Source organism: Meles meles, chromosome 5 (assembly GCF_922984935.1).
Source record: "Meles meles chromosome 5, mMelMel3.1 paternal haplotype, whole genome shotgun sequence".
In the NCBI taxonomy this organism is placed as follows: domain Eukaryota; kingdom Metazoa; phylum Chordata; class Mammalia; order Carnivora; family Mustelidae; genus Meles; species Meles meles.
The window spans coordinates 78,158,158-78,181,549 of record NC_060070.1 but is presented as its reverse complement, the minus strand read 5'-3'; the positions used below and the strand labels follow the sequence as shown (position 1 = coordinate 78,181,549).

The 23,392-nt window shown below is 34.1% G+C and overlaps 1 protein-coding gene and 1 pseudogene across 2 annotated transcripts in view; one reads left to right on the top strand and one right to left on the bottom strand.

Annotated features, from left to right (window-relative positions):
- NKAIN2 (sodium/potassium transporting ATPase interacting 2) overlaps positions 1-23,392 on the top strand; it is a 1,028,170-nt gene that overhangs the window by 372,996 nt on the left and 631,782 nt on the right. The gene's annotated exons all lie outside the window — the stretch shown is intronic.
- On the bottom strand, positions 3,252-3,366 carry LOC123942823 (annotated as a pseudogene).

Sequence of the window (23,392 nt, the reverse complement as noted above, 5' to 3'; positions counted from 1 at the left end):
TTTCAATAATGTTTTTAACATTATTTTCCAATCTGATATATAAACTTGGTACTCTGTGAAAAGTGTTCTTCCCTGTGTGTATATATCTGCCCTCCTTCCCCATGCCCTCTTACCACATGTGGGTTTATGTTACCATAATATGATTTTTAAAGTTATTTTTAACTACTAAGGCTACTGCTTCATGATCCGATCTCACCAGAAATTCTGTCTGGGTTTCAAGACCAGCCAGTCTTTTTTTTTTTTTTTTAATTCAATTAATTAATGTATGGTGTATAATTATTTTCAGAGGTAGAGTTCAGTGATTCATTAGTTGCGTATAATACCCAGTGCTCATCACATCACATGCCTCCTTAATGCCCAGTTACTCCATCCCTCCATCTACCTTCCCTCCACAAGCCTCAGTTTGTTTCCTGTGGTTAAGAGTCTCTATGATTTGTCTCCCTCTCTGATGATGTCTTATTTTATTTTTCTCTAATTCCTCTATCCTTCTCTGTTTTGTTTCTTAAAGTCCACATATGAATGAAATCATATGATAATTGTCATTGTCTGATTGACTTATTTCACTTAGCACAATGCCTTCTAGTTCCATCCACATTGCTGCAAAGGGCAAGATTCTTGTTTTTGTTTTTTGTTTTTGTTTTTTTGGTGGCTGAGTAATATCTCATTTTATATGTACCACAACTTCGTGCTCGCTTCGGCAGCACATATACTATATGTACCACAACTTCTTTATCCATTCATCTGTCAATGGACATCTGGGCTCTTTCCATAATTTGGCTATTGTGGACATTGCTGCTATAAACAATGGGGAGTTTCGACAACAATTCCCAGAGTTTTTTGTGTGTGGATTCTTTGGGATTTACTATATCTAGGATCATGTTGTCTAAAAAAAAAAACAAGATTATTTTATTTCTTCCTTTCCAACATGGACACCTTTTGTTTCTTCATTGTTCTGGGTACAACTTCCAGTACAATGTTTAATAACAGTGATAAAAATAGACATTTTTAGTTTCTGATCTTAAGGGTAAACACGTAATGCCTTTAAATGTTTTGTAAACTGAAACATTTGTCCTTTTTTGTTCTAGATTTAGTAAAGATAAATAATAACTTTATAGAACACAAGGCAACATGAAGATTTCTGATTTTTTGAGTTTTTATTTTTATTTTTACATTTTTTATTGTGTTATGTTAGTCACCATACAGTACATTGTTAGTTTTTGATATAGTGTTCCATGATTCATTGTTTGCATGTAACAACCAGTTCTCCATGCAGTCCATGCCCTCCTTAATACCCATCGCCAGGCTCATCCATCCCCCCTCCCTTCAAAAACCTATTTGTTTCCTGGAGTCCATAGTCTTTCATGGTTCGTCTCCCACTCCAACTTCTGCCCCTTCATTTTTCCCTTCTCCTGATGTCCTCCATGCTATTCCTTACTTTCCACAAATAAGTGAAACTATTTTGATAATTGATTTTCTCACCTTGACTTATTTTCATTTAGCATAATCTCCTCCAGTCCCATCTATGTTGATGCAAAAGTTGGGTATTCATCCTTTCTAATGGCTAAATAATATTCCATTGTGTATATGGATCACATCTTTAACCATTCGTCTACTGAAGGGTGTCTTGGGTATTTCCAACATTTTGGCTATTGTGGACATGGCTGCTATAAACAATGGGGTACATATGGCCCTTCTGTTCACTACATCTGTATCTTTGGGGTAAATACCCAGTAGTGCAATTGCTTGGTCATAGGGTAGTTCTATTTGTAATTTTTTGAGGAAACTCCACACTGTTTTGGGATTTCTGATATGTAAACACATACATTAAAAACCAAATATTATGTCTATGTCATTATGGTATGATACTCCATTATAATTTAACAGGGATATGATAATTAGTGAAGTTGAATAGCTTTCATATGTTTCTTGTATGTATTCTTTAGTCAATTTCTCACTCATAAATTTGTTTTTATTTTTGTTTTTGTCTTTTTTCATTAACATGTAAGTTATTATATCAAGACTATTATCCTTTGCCTATTTTATATCTTATAACAGTGTTTCCTAATGTGGTTTATATCTTTTTTTAATGCTTTTCCATACACTTTTTAAATTCTGTGATGTAAAATTTACTTATCCTTTATTTTATTATTCCAGGCTTCACATCCTTCTTTAAAAATTTTATCTTGGTAAAATAAAGTGAGTAATATTGTCGACCTCCAAAAATATTTTTGGAAACTTTATAAACCCTTGAAACCCAAATGTAGGAGAATTTTATACCAACAACAAGTGATAAATTGGTAATAACATTAAAAAAATATGAATAATTTTGGTGATCCTTGGAGATAAATAAGTTCAGGAAGCATAAGAGAAGCAATGCAAATTTTTTTCCTCACATACAAAGTTTAAACATTTCCTTATAAGGGAAAAACAGAAACTGTTGAGCATAAACTAGACAATTGTAAGTTTAGAACATGACAACTTCCGACTCAATGTGATTTCCTTAGGACTGACATTTCTAGTATAATCCTGCCTCCATTCTGGAAATGGCTACCATCGACATCCTTCTTTGTGGCTCAGATATTGATTTTCAGAATCTCTTATTTAAAAAAAGAGCTATGACACTACTATATAGAACTCATGTAACATATGCCACCAATTTATTATACTTTATTACAGTTATCCTGAAAAAGTGGAGAACACAATAAAAGCTAATCCTTGTTTAGAGATTGTCACATACGAGACATGGTTTTAAGTGTTTTACATATATTGCCATTTTATTTTATTTTATTTTATTTTTTTAAAAGATTTTATTATTTGACAGATAGAGATCACAAGTAGGGAGAGAGGCAGGCAGAGAGAGAGAAAGGAGGAAGCAGGCTCACTGACAAGCAGAGAGCCTGACGCGGGGCTCGATCCCAGGACCCTGGGATCATGACCTGAGCGAAAGGCAGAGGCTTTAACCCACTGAGCCACCCAGGCGCCCCCATATATTGCCATTTTAATTGTCACATCCCATCCTTATGAAGTAGATACTATGCAGTTGCCCCATGTTATGGATGAAGATGGATGGCATAGTGTGGTTGAGTAACTTTCCCAAGGTCACAGAACTAGTCCTTTGGAGAGTCAGAATTCATACTTGGGTAGTCTGCCTATAGACTTTGTGCCCTCCGTAAGACTGGCCAGTTTGGATTGGAAGAGCAATACAAGCAATATTTTGAACACAATGTTGAACAAAAAGAAGATAGAAGATGCCCAATTCTGACTAGATTTGGATTTTCAAATACAGTATAAACTAAGACCTTTAATTAGCAATAATCGCGCCTCGGATAAACCTCATTGGCTACGATACTGCCACTGCGCAAAGCTTAAACTAAGACCTTTAAATAACCTGTACTAGGTATGGTACCATCTTTGGTGAAGGAATGTGTATTTGTTTCAGATACTGGTCTTTGACCCAACACGGTTGATATACAATATAGTTAGTATAACCTGATTAAAATTAAGAAAGACCATAATAGAGTTTATTAACTTGCAGATTAAAAGAAAATAGAATTCCCGGGTCAGGAGTTCTAACCCAAGATGGGGAATTAAGATAGTTAGCTGTCAGGCCATATATAAGATTTGTACCAAATTTTGATCAGATCTAAGCAAAATGTACCAAACATTAATTGATCACAGACCTGGGTATATCAGAAGGGGAAAATTTCATTAATATAGACTATTGAAACCTTACATCTTTCATTTAAAACTGAATATTTTATCCATTTAACCCATGTACAAGCAGTTCTGATTTTTTTTTTTTTTAAATGTTTATTCAACAGACAGAGATCACAAGTAGGCATAGAGGCAGACAGAGAGAGAGGAAAGCAGGCTGCTTGCTGAGCAAAGAACCCGATGCGGGGCTCGATCCCAGGACCCTGGGATCATGACCTGAGCTGAAGACAGAGGCTTTAACCCACTGAGCCACCCAGGCGCCCCCAAGCAGTTCTGATTCTATTTGCAATCAGAAAGAAGTGATCTCAAATACAATGGCTTTAAATTAGCTAATGGCTTCAATGTGTAATACTTATGTTGTAGATCAAATCACACAAAGGCATGCAAAAATAATTGACAGAAATACAAAACTCTATGTAGTTTTAATTACTTTGGTAATTAAAGTTTAAATCAAGAGCCACAGAAGTTGCAAGAGTACTGTTAAGAGAAAAGGGAGGGCAACAAGGAAGCAGAAAGGCAGCTGATAGATAGCAGAGAGACCACAGGGAGACTGGTATGGTACTCAAGGCGTATTTTCTCCATTTCACCAATTTCCCATGAGTAGGCCCTGGATATTGGGTCTTTTATCCACAATATTACTTTCTGAAGGGAATTGTTACTGTGACTGTTATATTGGTAAAGAAACCAATATATTTTCCTGTGAAGCAATGTGCAAACATCAAAGAGGTTTTCTATTGGAATCAAAGTACTCCTCAATTGGAAACCTTCTTAAATAATGGATGGCACTTGAAGATGTTGGTTGTCATTTTTAATAATTAACTATGTCTAATTTTGGCAGTAACTGAACTTTTATTTTCTGTGAGAGCTTGACACACTACTTGATTTAGAGGAGGAAGAGATTTTAATATGGCACAGTGCTTGGTGCCACGAATTCTGAATAAATCTCTTACTCCACCATATGACACCTTTTTTCAGGTGAATTTTCCTCCTTTCACAGATAAATAGACATATATAGGTAGATTGATAAGTGGGTAGGTAGGTTGATTGATTTATAGATAGACTGATGTAGGAGATAAAAAATACTCAAACTTTATAATAATGAATCTCTTTAGTTTCAAATATTTTTAAAAACACGACTTTGTTATGAATTACAGCTAGGTAATTGTTACTAAACTGTACTGTACACAAGGATTTCATCTTATGCAACTGTGTATTCTTCAAAGTTAGCAGTAAAATATTTTGAATATAGCAGGTCCTCAATAAATATTTACTGAATTGGATTGATACATATTTTTTATTCTAATTATCCAAGTGGTTTTTTACAAGTAGTTTTTACAAAATTATATTTACTTACATTATGTATTTGGGAAATTTGAAGTCCATGTGGTTTTGCTTGATAAGTAGCCAAGAAATTGCCCCTAACTTTGCTGTCTATAAGATTGTCTAAATACATATTTTAGTATTTTGGATTTGAAACAAATAGGCCTACATGAAGTAAAAATTCATATGGCAGATAGTTACATTTTATTTACCAAACATTTATAATGAGAATGTTAGGCCAGTCACTGTTCTAAGCACTTTAAAAATTACTGGGAAAACGTAGCTCTAGAAAATACATATGGGAAAATATTCAGTTTGAGAAATTTGAATTATGCTCTATTATGTTAGTGTTTACAAAATATACTTATTAGTAGATTTCATGTTATTACAGCCATGAAGCCTAGACATCACTGGAATAAAAAATGAAAAAACTGTTTTTGCAAGATGAGGAATTAATAATTATCATTTTATTTTTGTACCAGTTCATTTATTCATGATCTTGATCTTCTTTGGAAAATGTAGATTGAGAGTTATGATGCTCTGCCCTGTGGGAAGTGTCAAGATAGGAATCTTCTGGGAAGCTTTTCACATTGGATTTAAGCAATGAGAGGTTCGGTTTTTGTAGATCTTGGGATAAAAGAGGCTGAATCTGTAGTTAATAAGGAAGAGGAGACAGACAGCAGAACTTGTAATCATAAGCTAAGTGTGAATTTAGGAGTAAAATAGTGATCACACCTCCCTCATGATCTTGTTTAACTACACGCATGCAAATATAAATATTTTTTGTTTATATTTACTAGTAATTTAATGCTTGTAGGTTTTATTTTATACTTCCATTATGACTAATAAAAGCATAGCAGCAGCTGATATAGCATTAAGAAACTTTAGAAATGTGATCAGTTGGGGTGCCTGGGTGGCTCAGTCAGTTAAGCGTCTGCCATTGGCTCAGGTCATGGTCACAGGGTCCTGGGATCCAGCCCCGCATGGGGCTCCCGGCTCAGTGGGGAGTCTGCTTCTCCGTCTCTCTCTACCCCCTGGCTTGTGCTCTCTCTCTGTTATTTACTCTCTGTGTCTCAAAGAAATAAATAAAAATCTTAAAAAGATGTGATCATTTTAGGAGCAAATTACTATAGTCTCTGTATTGAGGATTTTAACTACATTTGAAAACTTAATCCTTCAATCTATATTTCTTACATGGCACAATTGTTATATTTTACAAATTAGTCACATGGTTTTCTCAATATAAATTTGTATTTAGTAATTGATGGATAATCATTAATTCTCATGTTAATGTTTATTCAAATTTACCCCTAATATTCCTTTTCTTAAACACTGCCTCTTTTCCTGCAACACTGTAGATTATTGATGTAGCATCTTTGATGGTTTTCAAGATTTCATTTTATATCCTCTCTAATTAACTGAGATGCTGGGTATCATATAGGAAATTTCCTGTCTTATAACTTTTTTCACAAAACTATAAAAGACCAGAATGTGGTAGATTTCCTTCATTTGCAGATGCATTAGAAAACCCTATTACTTTTATCTCATTAGAAAACCCTGTTACTTTTTCCAGATTGAAAACTAACACTGTCACCTTCAGTATGGAAAATGTTTTTTTTAAAAATGCATGTTTGATTATCAGTTAAGACTGCAGAAATAGTGGGGGATACAGACATCTGCCACTACACATACAGATTGATAATGACTTTGCCTGTACTCTGGCCTAATGCATATCCTGTCAGATCATTAAAACAAGAAAAGGACTCATCAGACAAAGTAAAATGGCCAGATGCTCACAGAGTGATGAAAAGACATTGTCTTTTATCTTTCAATGTTCAAAGTGTTAAAAGAAGTTACTATTTATTATAAATGTAAAAAATAAATCTATCAAACCTAACTTCTCCTTTAGGGATATGCCCAAGCATCCCAATTCCAAAATGTTTGCTTCTCTTCAGCTTCCGTTCTCACTCTCTCATCTTTACTGTTAGTCTTAACAAATTTGATGTTCTCTCAATCTTGGAACCTTGAGGATCTCAAAGATGCCCTATGCTTTTTGTACACTTCATTTTCTGCCTGTGTTTAACAATCTCTTTTTATTTATTTTTAATTTTTTTGACTTTATTTTATTTTTTCAGTGTTCCAAGATTCATTGTTTATGTACCATTATATTCATGATTTTTAGTCCCTTCCTATGTTTTAGTCTCTCAGATTCCTTCCAGCAATATTTTGTTTTCATGTCATCTTGGGCCTCATGATCAGCCATTTAGTTTTGTTCTCACCACCAACTGAAGACTCCCTTGGCCCTTGATCTTTCACTCCTGGTCTCTTGGTAGAGAACTCTGTGTCCTTTACTGTCCATACTGTCCACATTCCTCCTAGAGTGCTGAGAGAACTAGCAAAATTATGGTTATGATTTACCATGAATCACTCATTTTCATAAATGATTGACAATTCTGGGGGAAGAAACAACTCATACAGGTAGATATTTTAACAGTTGAAACTAAAGAGATGTCTTTAATTTTGAGTGAAAAAAATCTAAGCTCACACAAAGCATCTTTGTTTAGTTCTAAAATTAAAAGGATTGGACAAACCTAGAGAAAGTAAATCCTTGTTAAATATAGACTTACATAATTATCTTATTTCTTCAACTGTTAATCATATATTTTAATGGATAGAGCAATAGACTGGGGACAAGGGAATTAATTGGTAGGAAATTGAATTAATTATTACACAATGTACATCTATTTCTATCATTGGTTGGAAGAATAAATGAAAGCATTTTTTATACTGAAATTTATGATATACTAATTCCCCTATCCTGAAATACATCATTCTCTATGTGTGCATTAGCTTACAATATAACCATTTAAATATAAAATGTATCTGTGTTTGGGATATTCTGGGGCCCTTGACTTTGGAAATGAAATTCATGGCAAAATGCAGCTAGTTTTAATATGTTCAACTTGAATTGAACTTTTTCACATTATAGACCGCTCAGATATATCATTATCCTATAGTAGTTTTGTGCAAGTAAATTATTCATTTCATTAGTACTGTATCTTAAACAAAACATTTTCAATTTTCACATAATGCAGTTTAAAATGATGAGCTCTTGTTCTTTGGGGAATTATTCAAATTATAGAAGTCAGAGAAGTAATGTGTGTCAGCTACAAAGCCCTAGGGATCTTAACAGAAAAAAACATCTCTTCGAACCATAAAAATAAATGCTGATACAAAGAATATCCTTTATGCTCAAAGAAAGATGAACTTTATATAATGAACAATAAAAGATTGAATCTAGTGTCTGTTTTATTTTTGCTGCACTAATTGCTCCTATAACAAATCTGAAAAGTGAGATCTATGTGATTATTACAGCAAGCACATTAGCTTAGGAAGTTACTCTAGAAAATTCAGAATGCAGCAGTCCTCCCTTCATAAATTTCAAAAAAAAAGGGCATTTTGTATGTATAGATAGACTTGTTACTTATATATGATATATGGAAACTCTTAATCATAGTCCAAAATAGTCCAGCTTCTTTCTATGGTTAAAAGTAGCTGTTTGTTTACTGAGGCTCCACCTGTTTGAACTTGTTTTAGAAATTCCTTACATGATGGTTGTATATATTATATAGTAACAATATCAAGGTCAAATAACTTAGGGAAGATAAATAAGAATGCAAACAGCAAACATTGCCCCTTGGATTTTAATTCTCTACTGAGAATTTAATCCTCTACTGAGGATTTTAATTCTCTACTGAAAGGCCAAAAAGAAAACTTGTTATAATACTGTTATTTAAAGCATTTGCTGGTTGTCTGAATTAGGTCATTAGGAGTTCAGAAGGAGATTGGAATTGTATGCTTCCATAATGAATGTGAGGATGTATCAGGAGAAATAGTAGTGAAGGGTGAGGGAATAGTGAGGCAGAGTAAAAGGGACCTAACACTTGACATCAGGAGAAGGGAGGTAAAGAAGAAAGTGATATTTTCATATATGTGCCTTACATGTATATTGTTAAGTATATACAGACCTGAGGACAAATATAAAATGATTAAGATTTATGAAATCTGAATTTCATTAATATAAATATAATATTAAGATTTATCAAATCTTAATTTGATTGAAATTATCAATTAAATTAAGCATTTGAAGGTATGTATCTTATCTTTAGGAAATCTCAGATATAAATGTGTGTATTTACTACCCTGTGATATTTATTCATTGAATTCACTATTCTAAAAAAGTTTATTTTGTGTTAAATTAATATGCCTCCTGTAGAGAATCCGTGTATTTTTTATTAGGTAGGTAAAAGGTGTAAGGAGACTTTACAATAGGATATATTCGACTCTATGGAAACTATATGAAAAAATGTAAGCATTAGACCCACCAAGTCAGTGGTTATATATTTCTGGACTGTTCTGTTAAGTATTATTGAGGTTGATTTTTTTTTAAATTTTTTATTTATGTATTTGACAGAGAGAGAGAGAGAGATCACAAGTAGACAGAGAGGTAGGCAGAGGGGGAAGGGGAAGCAGGCTCCCCACTGAGCAGAGAGCCTGATGCGGGGCTCGATCCCAGGACCCTGGGACCATGACCAGAGCTGAAGGCAGAGGCTTTAACCCACTGAGCCACCCAGGTGCCCCCGAGGTTGATTTTTTTTTAATCCTTTCTGGGTATTTTTTTTTTTAAGTGTTTTGGATGACAAGAAAAATAAAGTACTGGATAAAGTTTTTAAAAATTGCTTTGTTATTACTTAAGCTGCACTCTGTAGATTTATTGATGATCTCATGCTTTCTCAGAGTTGTGTGTGGGATTATCCTATATATTTCCACATAGCTTTATTAGAATATGGATGACTGAAAAAGTCTTAAGAATTATTTCCTTTTACTTTGTTTTGATTTTTTTTTTTGTTTAGTAGAGTCTTTAAAATTTTTTTATTTAAGTTCCAGTTGGTTAATATACTTTAAGCTCCTTCTTAATGTAACCTAGTTTTACCTAATCTACTGATAATGCTCAGTAACCTAATATGAATGGGTTAGAGTTGACTTCATGACCAGCCTTGGTATTTCATCTGATTTTATACCTATCAGTAATTCAGAGTTTATTCAGCAAAACCAGCATGATCTGCAAATGTGTGTGTGTGTGTGTGTGTGTGTGTGTGTGTGTGTTTTATTCTAGATCCTCAAATCTTGTGCTGCGTTCAATTTATGGATAGGCAAAACCATTGTCCCTTCACTAAGGGTTCACCCCATTCTGCTGCTCTTCTGTTGCACTTGCCCTTGTCTAAATGGGCAGGCAGAACAGTTTATGATGAGACCAAACAGTATATTTCCCAGGCAGTGAAAAGTGTGAAACTAATAATCAAACGTAATAATACCTATGTGAAAAAAAGGTCAAAAATTAATTGAAATCTGTAGGCTTTTCATTGTAGCTTAGGGAAAAAAGATAAAAGCTATATAGCTGTGTATCTTCAAGTATCGCACTTCGTATATCAGAACCATCAACATTTGCTTAAAAACAGGATTGCTGGACCCTGCTTCAGGCACACTGACTCAGAATCTCTGAAGACAAAGCACAGGAAAGTGCATTTTTTAAAAAGATTTTATTTATTTATTTGACACGGAGAGAGAGCACAATTAGGCCGAGCAGCAGGCAGAGGTGGGGGAGGGGGGGAAGCAGGCCCCCTGCTGAGCAGAGAGCCCTGATCCGGGGCTTGATCCCAGGACTCTGAGATCATGACCTGAGCCAAAGGCAGAGGCTTTACCCACTGAGCCACCCAGGCACCCCAGGAAAGTGCATTTTTTAACACCTTTCCCAGACAAAATCTGATGACCACTTTCCAAAAAGTGCACTTTCACATACCAAGACAAATTCAATTTGTTTCTCTGTCTTGATACCATCTTGACATCTGCCTCTCATCTTCTCATCTTTTTTTAACCTTAATTTGTCATCTGTAGTGAACGCATGTGAAACTGCTTGTTTCACATAACTTCCCTTATCAAGATCAGTTTTCCTCTACCCCAAACATCCTTTTTCTCTTCCCCCTCCTCCTAAGAATTTTCACTAAATCATTTGGAATTCTTGCTCTGTGAAGGAATAACTACATATCCCAACTTGTTTCCTGGATTCTTTGAGTTAACTTCCTTTCCCTAAGCAAGTTGTTACTCAAAAGAAAAATACAATTTGGGGCGCCTGGGTGGCTTGGTGGCTTAAGCCTCTGCCTTCAGCTCAGGTCATGGTCTCAGGGGCCTGGAATCAGGCCCCGAATCGGGCTCTCTGCTCGACAGGGAGCCTGCTACACCCTCTTTTTCTGCCTGCCTCTCTACCTATTTGTGATCATTCTCTCTGTCAAATAAATAAATAAAATCTTAAAAAAAGAAGAAGAAGAAGAAGAATTAAATTTGACCTGAAACATGCTATAAATGAAATTACGTATCTTGTTTCCTGTGTCATGGAACCAGTAGATCTTTCCTTATCTCCTCACCATAGATTCAATACTCTTCTTCTTTTATCTTACTGCAAATAACATACAAAAAAAAAAAAACATATATAATGATTCTGGAAGGTAAAAGTGCCTCATAATTCTAGAGCTGAGACCTTAAAAAAAAAAAGTAAAAAATCACTGATTCTACACCTTATCTGAATTTAGTCCTCTAACATTGTATCAAGCTTTAACCAGAGGAGCAAAACCAGGAGGAGAAATATATTAAGAGATTTATTACCAGGACTTGACTCACCGGATTGTGGGGTTTACTAGGCAAGTCTGAAATCTGTAGGGCATGCTACAAGGAAGGGGAGACTAGAACTCTCAAACTGAATATTCCGCCACAAGATAATGACTTTTGTCAAGGAATCCTCAGCTCTGCCTTTCATGTGATTGAATCAGGCACACTCAGATTATCTAAAATAATCTCCTTATTCAACATCAACTGATTATGGACTTCAATCACATCTACATAATACCTGTGTGCTAACACCTAGCTTGCTGTTTGATTGTGTAACTTAAGTCTGTAACCTGGCCAAATTAACAGATCAAAAAAAAAAAAAATCACAAGCAATGTTAGAGTTTTTGTTTATTTGATGTAGTGATTTCTGTATTGGTGGTCATAGCAAATGATTTCCTAAATAGAAGTTTTTATGCATATGAGGTACTTAAGTTTATCCTTTTTCTGGAAATTATTCCCCCAGAGAATACTATAAGCCTATGATTCACTGGTGAGCCTATTGGTCAATAGAATGATAGAATTTATAGCTGTGTTTCCAGTCTTTTAATGGCTCTCTCAGAGTCATCAAAATCCATACTTAAATGCCACATTCAATATAATTAAATATTTAACAGTTATAGAAAATCTCTTAAGCTTTGTCATGATTCCCCTCATAACAGCTTGATTAGGGGAAACACCTACTTACAAACAGCTTTGGAAAAATATTAAAAAACCATTATTCCTGAAAGATTTATAATAATTTAGAGAATCATTTTAACTAAACATCAAATTCCCTAGTATAACACTGATTTATATGACAGCCACATCATTTTTACTGTCAACCGAAAGCAGACAGGCTTAGGGATTTTGTGTGCGTGTGTTAAGTGCTCACATCAAGGAGAAAAAAACAAACAACATTTCATATTATCAGAAATCAAGTAACAAGGCATGAGATTGTTGAAAAATGAAAGGTCACTAATGTATTTAACATGGCTTTGGGTGTGAAAAATAGGAACTTTTTAAAGGATTTGTGCTCTGAACCAGTTACGTCCTTTGATGATTTAAATAAATGGAAACCCATAGAAATGGATCTCCATATTGGACCGAGATTCTTTTTGCCTGTTAATATTGCAAAAATAATTGCTAATTGTGCAAATATGGTTATCTGTGTTTAAAAAGAATGCAAAACAGGTGATACACAACTGTCCTGGGACAAATTTATGATGGCAAAATGCCAAAAACAAGCATGTTTTTCCTTTTTTGTGGTAATTACTGCCCTCTTGAATGTTGCACAGGGAAGGAGGAAAGCCTTTTATCATTGTTCTCCCAACTCAGACATAATAAAGCAGAATGTCAGGAACACAATGAGCCTTCACATTATGGCCGCTTGGTATTTTGATGTCTATATTATCTTTTGGAGTTTATTCCTTTTACTGGAAATAGTGAGGATCAGAAGGCATGTTTCCTAAAATTGGTAATTATGTGAAATATATTAACTATAATCTCCTTGTTCCAAAACTCCCTGGCGCTGCACATGGATACATAGAAGTGTGTCCTTGGTGGAAATAGTAAACAACTGAGACCTTGGACAGTAGCTCTACCGAGGGCTGTTCTTCTGGTAGCTATTCCTTCAAGGAGACCGTCTCCAGTTCCTATGTAATGAGAGATTAGGAGGCTCACCTATTTGTTCTAAGTTTCTTGCATTACTTACTAGATATGGGAGGGTTATTCTGATGCTCAAATGAGATGAGGTATGTAAAGCACTATGTAAATTATAAACACACACATTAGTAATTATGCTAGAGGATTTTAACCATTCAGATGAAAAGTGAGGCATTCAGTCTTGTATGCAAATGTTTGACATCATGTAGACAAACCATTTGAATGACAGGCTGAATTTCTTATTTGTCTTTGGAGACTTGACATCATGTAACTGTTTTGAACATACTGGAATATTTTATCAAATAGTAACTAGTCTGGCAGGTTGTTTTTTGAAGACATTTGTTGGAGGAATAAATTCTTTTTATAGTGGCTCTATAATTGACATTTTTGAATTTTCTTTTTGCATTAAATATATTTAGTATGGCAATGTATTTTGGAGCTGCAAATTGTCAATAAGCATATACCCAGATTGTTAATAAGCATATATAGTGGTAAGTGATTCAGTGTAAATTTCAACCAGAAAATATTCGTCTTCTCAGATGACAGGGTGTCAAACAAGAAAAATTACATGTAAAATTAAGACATTAATAGAGAGTTCCTTTCTGACACCACCTACCCTGGCAGCTCCACCCCTCTGTTTGTTACTTGTGTGGTCATTTAAAATTCTTTCTCTTAATAGACTTTATTTCTTAGAACAGTTTTAGATTCACAGCTAAATTGAGCAGAGAATAGAGAAAGATCCCATAAAGCGGCTTTCCCCACTTCGTGGCCTTCTTCACCATCAGCATCCCATACCAGAGTGGTGGGTTTATTACAGCTGATGAGCCAACACTGACAGACATCATCAGCCAAAGTCCATAGTTCACCTTAAAATTCCCTCATGATGTTGGACATTCTCTGAGTTTGGACAAAGGCATACTAACATTCACTCACCATTATAATATAACACGGAATACTTACACTACCCAGAAATCCTAGTGCTCCCCCCTGTTCATCCTTTCCTGCCCCTGCATCCCTAGCAACCACTGTGGATTTTTTGTTGTTATCTTGGTTTTTTTTTTTTTTCAACTGTCTCTGTAGTTTTGCCTTTTCCAGGTTGACGTAGAGTTGGAATCATACCAGACTTGTGTTATTATGTACCTTTTGAGTGCATGACTGAGATTGGCTTCTTTCACTTAGTAACATTCCAGTTAAGTTCCCTGTCTTTTCATGGCTTGATAACGTATTTTTTTTTTAGTACTGAATGATACTTTGCTGTCTCATCATACCGCAGCTTATCCATCCACCTACTGAAAGGCATCTTCCAAGTTTGTGCAATTATAAATAACACTGCTATAAACACCCATGTGCAGATTTTAGCGTGGATATAAGTTTTCAGCACCTTTTGCTAAATATTAAGGAGTTCAATTGCTGGATTATATGGTATAAAATTATGTTTAGTTGTTGGAGAACCTGCTAAGTTGTCTTACAATGTGGCCGTACCATTATGCATTCCCACCAGCAAGGAATGAGAGAGTTCCTATTCCTTGTCAGCACTGGGTGTTGTCAGTGTTCTAGATTTTGGCCAATTTTAATAGGTATGTGATGGTATCTCGTTTTAATTTGCATTTCCCTGGGGACTTATGATGTGGAGCATCTTTTCATATGCTTATTTGCCATCTGTGTGTATCTTCTTTGGAGAGGTATCTTTTAAGATCTTTGGTACATTTTTAATGGATTATTTGTTTTCTTACCATTAAAATGTGAGATTATTACTATTTTTTAATATCTTAGATAATAGTACTTTATTAGATGTGTCCTTTGCAAATATTTTCCTACAGTCTGTGGCTTGTCTTTTCATTCCCTTGGCATTTTTTTTCACAGAGCAGAAGATTTTAAAGTTATTTTTTTTCTTTCATATTCTCATGCCTTTGGTGTTGTCTCTAAAAAGCCATTGCCATATCAAAGGTCATCTAGATTATTTCCTGTGTTACATTTACACTTAGGTCTGTGACTGATTTTAAATTAATTTTTACATGGGGCGCCTGGGTGGCTCAGGGCATGGTCTCAGGGTCCTGGGATCGAGCCCTGCATCGGGCTCTCTGCTCAGTGGGGAGCCTGCCTCCCCTTCTCTTTCTGCCTGCCTCTCTGCCTACTTGGGATCTCTCTCTCTCTGTCAAATAAATAAATAAAATCTTTTAAAAAATTAAAAAAATAAATTAATTTTTACAAAAGGGGCAAAGTCTCTGTCTATATTCTTTTTTCCCCCCTTTTTTGCATATGGATGTTTAGTTGTTCCAGTACCATTTGCTAAAAAGCCTACCTTTTTTCTATTGTATTGTCTTTGCTCCTCTGTCAAAGGTCAGGTAGTCACCTTTGTATTTGTGTGGTCTATTTTGGGGCCTACTATTCTGTTCCATTGATATTTGTCTCTTCTTTCACCAATACCACAGTGTTACTATAGATTTATAAATTTTAAAGTTGTATAGTGTCAAAAAATAAATAAAATTTCATAGTGTCAGTTCTTGGATTCATTCTCCTTCAATATTGTATTGGCTATTCTATGTCTTTTGCCCCTAATATGCTATGATATGAATATTTGTATCTCTGCCCCTCCATTAATATGTCAAAACCTAACTCCCAAGGTAATGATAATAAGAGGTGAAACCACTGAGAGATGATTAAATCATGAAGGTAGAACGTTTATGAATGGGATTTATGTCCTTATGGAAGAGGCCTTCCATATCTCTCTTTCCCCTTGTACCCTGAGGTTACAAAAAGTCTGCAACCTGAAAAAGAATGCTTACTTGGCCATGCTAGTACCCCAATGTTGGAATACCACCCTCCAGAAATGTGAGAAATAAATTTCTGTTTGTAAGCCACCCAGTTTTTCGTATTTTGCTAGAGTAGCACAAAGGGACTTTGACACTATGAAAACTTCATAATTGGGGTGCCCTGCTGACTCAGTCTGTAGAGCCTGGGACACATGATCTCAGGGTCATGAGTTCAAACTCCACATTGGGCCTAGAGCTTACTTAAAACTAAACAAAAACAAAAACAAAAAAAGACTTTAAAACACTTTATTTTTTAAAAAGATTTTATTTATTTATTTGAGATAGAGTGAGATAGAGAGCACAAGCAGGGGGAGAGGGGCAGTGGGAGAGGTAGAAGCAGATTCCCTGCAAAGCAGGGAGCCTGACACAGGGCTCTATCCCAGAACCCCGGGATCATGACTTGAGGTGAAGGCAGATGCTTAACTGGCTGAGCCACTCAGGTTCCCCTTTAAAACATTTTAAGAGTTCATCAGTATCCACAAAATAACTCACAGAGATTTTGATTAGGGTTGGGATGACATTAAATCTATAGATCAAGCTGGGAAGAACTGACATCTTGACAAGGTTGAGTCTTCCTATCCATGAACATGGAATATTTCTCCATTCATTTAGTTCATTGATTTAATTCATCAAGTTTTTGTACTTTTTCTCACATAGATCCTGTAGTTGTCTCCATTTTTAACTGTGTATAAAAATTTCCAAAAATAAACTTATAACTTATATTTAAGTTAATATGAAAGACTTAAAGAATTATTTAATTTTCTATATAATAGAGTTATATAGCTCTATTTCACAAATTCTGAAGCAATATGTGATGTTATACTTTTTTTGATATTCTGGCAAATGTATAAAGTGAGTTTTTAAATCTCTTTCAGTCTGTGTATGTATGATTATGTTATGTCATATTTATTTGTTTTTCGCCTAGAAGGTTTCACCTCATCTAGTTTATCATTTTCTTCATTTTATGGTTGGTGTTTTGGGTGTCATTTCTAACAATGTTTGTCTATCTCAGGGACTCAAATATTCTGTTTTTTGTTTATGATATATATCATATATGGAATATTTTAGATTAGAGATTGAAGTTCTTCTTTTATCACCCTCTAATGAGTTATCCTGAGATTTTTTTAAAAAGATTTATTTAATAGGGAGAGAGAGGGTGTTCGCTGGGGAAGGGGCAGAAGGAGAGAATTTTTCACAGACTCTCTGCTAAGAGAGGACCCTGACATGGGGCTCAATCCCACAACCAATAGATCATGACCTGTGCCTAAACCAAGAGCCAGAAGCTTAACACACTGAGCCACCCAGATGACCCTAGCGAGATTTTTATTGAAAATCACTCATTGTAGATCTTTATCTGGACTGTTTATTCTTCCTCGTTGATCTTATATTTATCATTGTACCAATACTGTAGATTAACATTATAGTCAGTCTTAAAGTCATGAAGAATACGTCTTAATTTTTTTTTCTTTTTTGAAATTATTTTACCTCTTTAGAATCCTTTGGATTTTAGTATGAATTTTAGAATTAGCTTGTTGATTTACAAAAAAGCCTGTGGGGATTCTAATGGAATTACATAGAATGTGCAGTCTTTCAGTCCATGAACATGGTATGAATCTTTATTTAGACCTTTAAAAGGTTTTGTCCGCAATATTTTGTAGTTTCCTGAATACTCGTTTTGCATAGGTTTTGTTATATTTATCATAAGTAATTTACTTTTAAAATTTTGTATTCTATTTTATAGAAAGGCTGTTGTTTCTCATATTAGCTTTGTGTTCTGCAGTCTCATAAACTTACTCATTCTAGTTGTTCTCTTTTGGTAATTATGGTCCTTTATAGACCTAGTCATGTCATCAGAGGATAGAATTTTGTTTCTTCCTTTCCAGTATTTATGTTTTTTTCCCTGTTACCTACGACATTGGGTAGGACCTTTAGGACAATACTACATAAACATTGTGAGAATATAATCCTTGTCTTGATCCCAGGAATTCACTCAGCATTTCACCACTGAAAGTGAGGTTAGCCCTTGGTTTTTCAGATGGATTTTATAAAATTGAAGAACTTCAGATCTATTCATACCTAGTTTGCTGGGATTGTTTTCATTCATCCTTTTGAATTTTGTCAAATGCTCTTCCTGCATCTATCAAGAGGATGCTATTATTTTTCTATCATTATTTTTATATATTTTAATATATATCTATATATATTATATATATTATTTTTATATATTTTTATATATTATTTTTCTATTATTTTGGTAAATTGCTCTGATTTTTTTTTTTTTTGAGAAGCCAACTTTGCATTCATAGGATGAACCACACTTGAGCATGATGTATCACTTTTGAATATTGCTGGATTCAATTTGACAGTATTTTGTTACAGATATTTGTGTCTGTGTTCATGAGGGATGATCTGTCTTTTTTTCTTTCAGTATCTTAATAGATTATAGTGTCAGGTTCAAGCTTCATGTCTCCTCATCTTTTCATAAAGAGTTTGTGTATGAATGATACTTCTTTTTTTTAATATTTTATTTATTTGTCAGATAGAGATCACAAGTAGGCAGAGAGAGAGAGGAGGAGGAAGCAGGCTCCCCGCTGAGCAGAGAGCCTGAAGCAGGGGCTCAATCCCAGGCTCCTGGGATCATGACCAGAGCCAAAGGAAGAGGCTTTAGCCCATTGAGCCACCCAGGTGCCCCATGAATCATATTTCTTAACCATTCCATAGGATTCCATAGGATTCTCAAGAGAATAAAACAAAACTTGAGTTTTGTTTGTGTAAAGGTTTTTTGATTACATATTAAATTTATAATAATTTAATAAGTAATTAATAATTTAATAAGTAATCATATTACTTTTAAGTAATATATAGAGCTATTGAGATTTTTCTATTCCTTCCTAGTTTTGGTAATTGGTGTTTTTATCCTACATAATATCTTATTTTATCTTGGTTATCATATTTACTGGCCTAAAGGTGTTTACGATACCTTCTTATTATCCTTTTGATACCAATTGATCTGAAGTAGTACTCTTTACATTCTTCTGATATTGATAATTTTTACTCTCACTCTTTTCTTAATTAGTCTTTGTAGAACTTTATACTTTTATTTTTATTTTCACAAAGCAAACATTTATTATGTTTATTTTCTCTGTCTCTTTTCTACCTCATTTATTTCTGCTCTCAATCTTTTTTTTTGGATCCAATTACTTTGGGCTGCTCTACTCTTCCATTCTTTATTGGGTTTAAAATTAGGTCACTGCTTTTAAGTTTTTCCCCTTTTTCTACTATAGATACTTAAAACTATCCACTTCTCTCTAAGCACTATTTTCACAGCATCCAACAATTATTGATATATAGTATTTTTATTATCATACCTTGGGAAAGATTTTCTAATTTTGCATTATGATTACTTCCTTGATTCGTGGATTACATAACAATATGCTATTAACAAAGTATGTGATGGTTTTATAGATATTTTTTGTTTGTGAGTTCTAATTCTATTTTGATCAAAGAACATATTCTGTGAGATAGCAAGTTTTGAAATTTATTGTGAGTTATTTTATAGCCAGGCATATGGTCTATTTTGGCAAACATTTTCTGTGTATTTGAAAGGAATTTGAATCCTGCTGTTATCACATGTAGTGTTCTGTAAAAATTAGGTCAAAATGATCAGTATTGTTGTTTATATACTGATTTTTGTTTACATGTTTTGTTTTGTTTTGTTTTTTGCCTACGTATTGTATCAATTGCTGAGAGAGGAATTGTAATATCTGCCATTATAATTTTATCAATTTCTATCATTAGTTCTATCAGTTTTTGCTTAATACATTTTGAAGCTCTGTTATTGTATATACATTTAGGATTATTATGTCTTTTTTAATAATTACCACTTTCTTTCATAATTCCTTATTCTCTGATATTTTTGTCCTGATTTGATTAATACCACTTTCTTATGTTTACTATTTGCATACTATGTATTTTATTTTTTCTTTTAACATATGTTTCTTTATGTTTAATGGGCATTTCTTGTTAGTGGCATATGGTTTTATCTTTCTGATCTAATGTGGAAATATTTGCCTTTTAATTAGAGTGTTGCAGTATCATTTAATTGATACAGTTGAATTTAAATCTACCATCTTACTATTTGATTTTCTCACATCCTCTTTTTCTTTTATCTATTGTTCTCTTCCTGCTTTCTTTTGGGTTAATCAATATTTATTCATATTTCATTTTATGTTCTCTATGATGTAGGTCAAAAATGGCTTAAGTATTGATTGAGATTTCCATAGCACACCATGTTGCCTTATGACTTGTTTTTTCCTGCATGCACTATTACTAGATCAATTTATAAGATATAACTAAGAAGGGTTCCATTTTACAACATATAATGGAGAGGAAAGAGAGGAGTCAAGAATTACTTTCAAATTTTTGGTAAGCTCTCATGACATTTACTGGAATAAGGCACACTAGGAAATGAGAAGCATGAATTCTTGGATTTAATTTTACACATGTATACTTTAAGATGCCTGTAAAATATAGAAAAATATGTAAAGGGGGTACTCTACGTACAAGTCTGTGGAAATTATTTGTGAAAGTTTCATGTTTGTCTTATATTTGAACTATTTCATTTTGATCTTACCTCATATAAAAAGGTAATGTATTTTTATTCATGTTCTCTTCTCATATAATGTTAAATATTTATAAAATTAACTTAGAATTTTTAATAATAAAGTTTGCTATGTTTATTATATTCCTTTGAATAGACTTTTTATTTTTAAAAACCTTCTTTAAAGGTAAATAAGCCTCTTCAAATAAGCGCCCTTGTTCCATAGTGACCAATGGAGTAGAACAGTTCCATTTTAATTGTGTCCAATTTTGTGAGATCTCATTAAAACTAGATTAATTTCCATAGGATGCATCCACTCTGAAGATTACCTTGTCAGGTTTAAACATAACAACTTATATTATTATTTTTTAAACCAGGTAACTCAGTGAAGTGGATATAAGTTTGAATTTCTTTACAATGAGAAAAAAATTCAGTTTTGCTTCTCCTATTTAGTATCTTGCTCAAAAGACATAACAAATGTTCATGTGAACACTTACTTGCTCAGCATTTGATTTAAGAGTGCCACATGCAAGTGTATATTTCTTGAAAGGATTCCTGAAGACTTCTCATTTGCATATGACTAAACCAATTTCCAAATTGTTGAGTGATATTTTTTTTTGCCCCAAAATCGTGATATCTTGATAGGGTGAGACATGGGTCCAGCAAAATCTTGTTTTTTTTTTCCCCTTTTTTCCCCCTTATATAAAAATATCTCAGTGGAACAGTTAATTTTTGCATGATTTCAAAGAGCTGTGATGGATCTATGAGCTATTGAATTGTTAAGTTAATTTGCCCCTTCGTTAAATAAATTTGTGTGTGTGCTTTCTATTTATCTCCCTTTCCCTTCACTCCCAGTCTCATTTCTGGTACTAATCTAAATGCTGCCTCTAGAACCTACTCCCTTTTTCTCAGAATTTGCCTCATATGTTTGTTTAAGAAATACCAATATTAACCCTGTTTTCTCCAGTTTTTATTGCAGATACATGCACATCTGTCACTAAGAGCAGTTACGGTTTTAAGACAGGCTGACACTTTTTAAGAAACTGATAATTGACCTTCATTTTCTGATTTGAGATTACAGCTTTAACATACTCATATTTTAAAAATATTAGTTTGTTTTCATTTATCGATGATTTAAGACAAGCAAAGGTTATCTTGAACAAATAATATTTATATAAGTAAGTGTAAGTTGAAATACAGTGCTTGATAGTCCTTTATGTTAGCAAAATGTTAGATATAGATAACAGCAGCAACAATTAATGTACACTGGATGCTTTCTGGGTGGCAAGCCATTTATTTTTTCATTGTAACAACTCTATAAACTAGAAGAGGATTGTTGTAATCCCTATGTTATAGATGTAGAAACTGATACTTGAAGAGATTTAAAAAATTGTCAGTGTAACTCATGGCAGATGATACAGTCCTCATTTAAACAGATTTGATCTTACTCCTGAGCCCAAACCTTAGCTATCATGTTCTACTGACTGTTAATCTTGAAATAGTTTTCAACTTGTGTGTTTGTATATTAGTCCTCACTTACCCATGAGGAAGACATTCCAAGACCCCAGGGGATGCCTGAAACCATAGATAATACGAAATCCTATAAGATTTTTTTCTATACTTACATACTTGTGGTAAAGTTGATAAATTTGGCACAGTAACAAATTAACAACAATAACTAATAATAGAACACCTATAACAAATACTGTTATAAAAGTTATGTGAATATGGTTTCTTTTTCAAAGTATTTTATTGTATTATACTCACACTTGTTCTTGTGATGATGTGAGATGACATAGCAGAAGGAAGATCATCTCCTTCCAGACTGCGACAACTATGGGAAACTGAAAGGAAGAATAAAAACAAAAAAAGACTGGGAAGCAAAATTGTGGATAAGGAGGAACTACTATATACCCAAACTCTGTCTTTTATGTGTTGTTGACTTTGATCCTGAATGGGAATTTCTGTTCTTTCTCCCATGATAGAGGATGTAAACTTTGAGTATAAGATCTTAGATCCCATGATCTCCCTGATATAAGGACATGGAGAAGCAACATGGGGGGCTAGGGGGATAGGAGAAGAATAAATGAAACAAGATGGGATTGGAAGGGAGACACACCATCAATGACTCTTAATCTCACAAAACAAACTGGGGGTTGCTGGGGGGAGGTGGGATTGGGAGAGGGGGAGGGGGCTATGGACATTGAGGAGGGGAGGCGAACCATAAGAGACTATGGACTCTGAAAAACAACCTGAGGGTTTTGAAGGGTCAGGGGTGGGAGGTTGGGGGAACAGGTGGTGGGTAATGGGGAGGGCACGTTTTGCATGGAGCACTGGGTGTTGTGCAAAAAGATTGAATACTGTTACGCTGAAAAAATAAAAAAATAAAAATTAAAAAAAAAGGACAAAAAAAAAAAAAAAGATCTTAGATCCCAGTTTCCTGCCCTTTCTCTAAGACTAGTGGGTTTTGTTTGGTTTTGCTTATTTGCTTTTTCTACCCTCTCCCAGCCATAGTGCCTCTTCTCTATATCCTAAGGCTTTTTGCTTTGCATAGAAGAATCTAGAGCGTGCAAGTCATTCT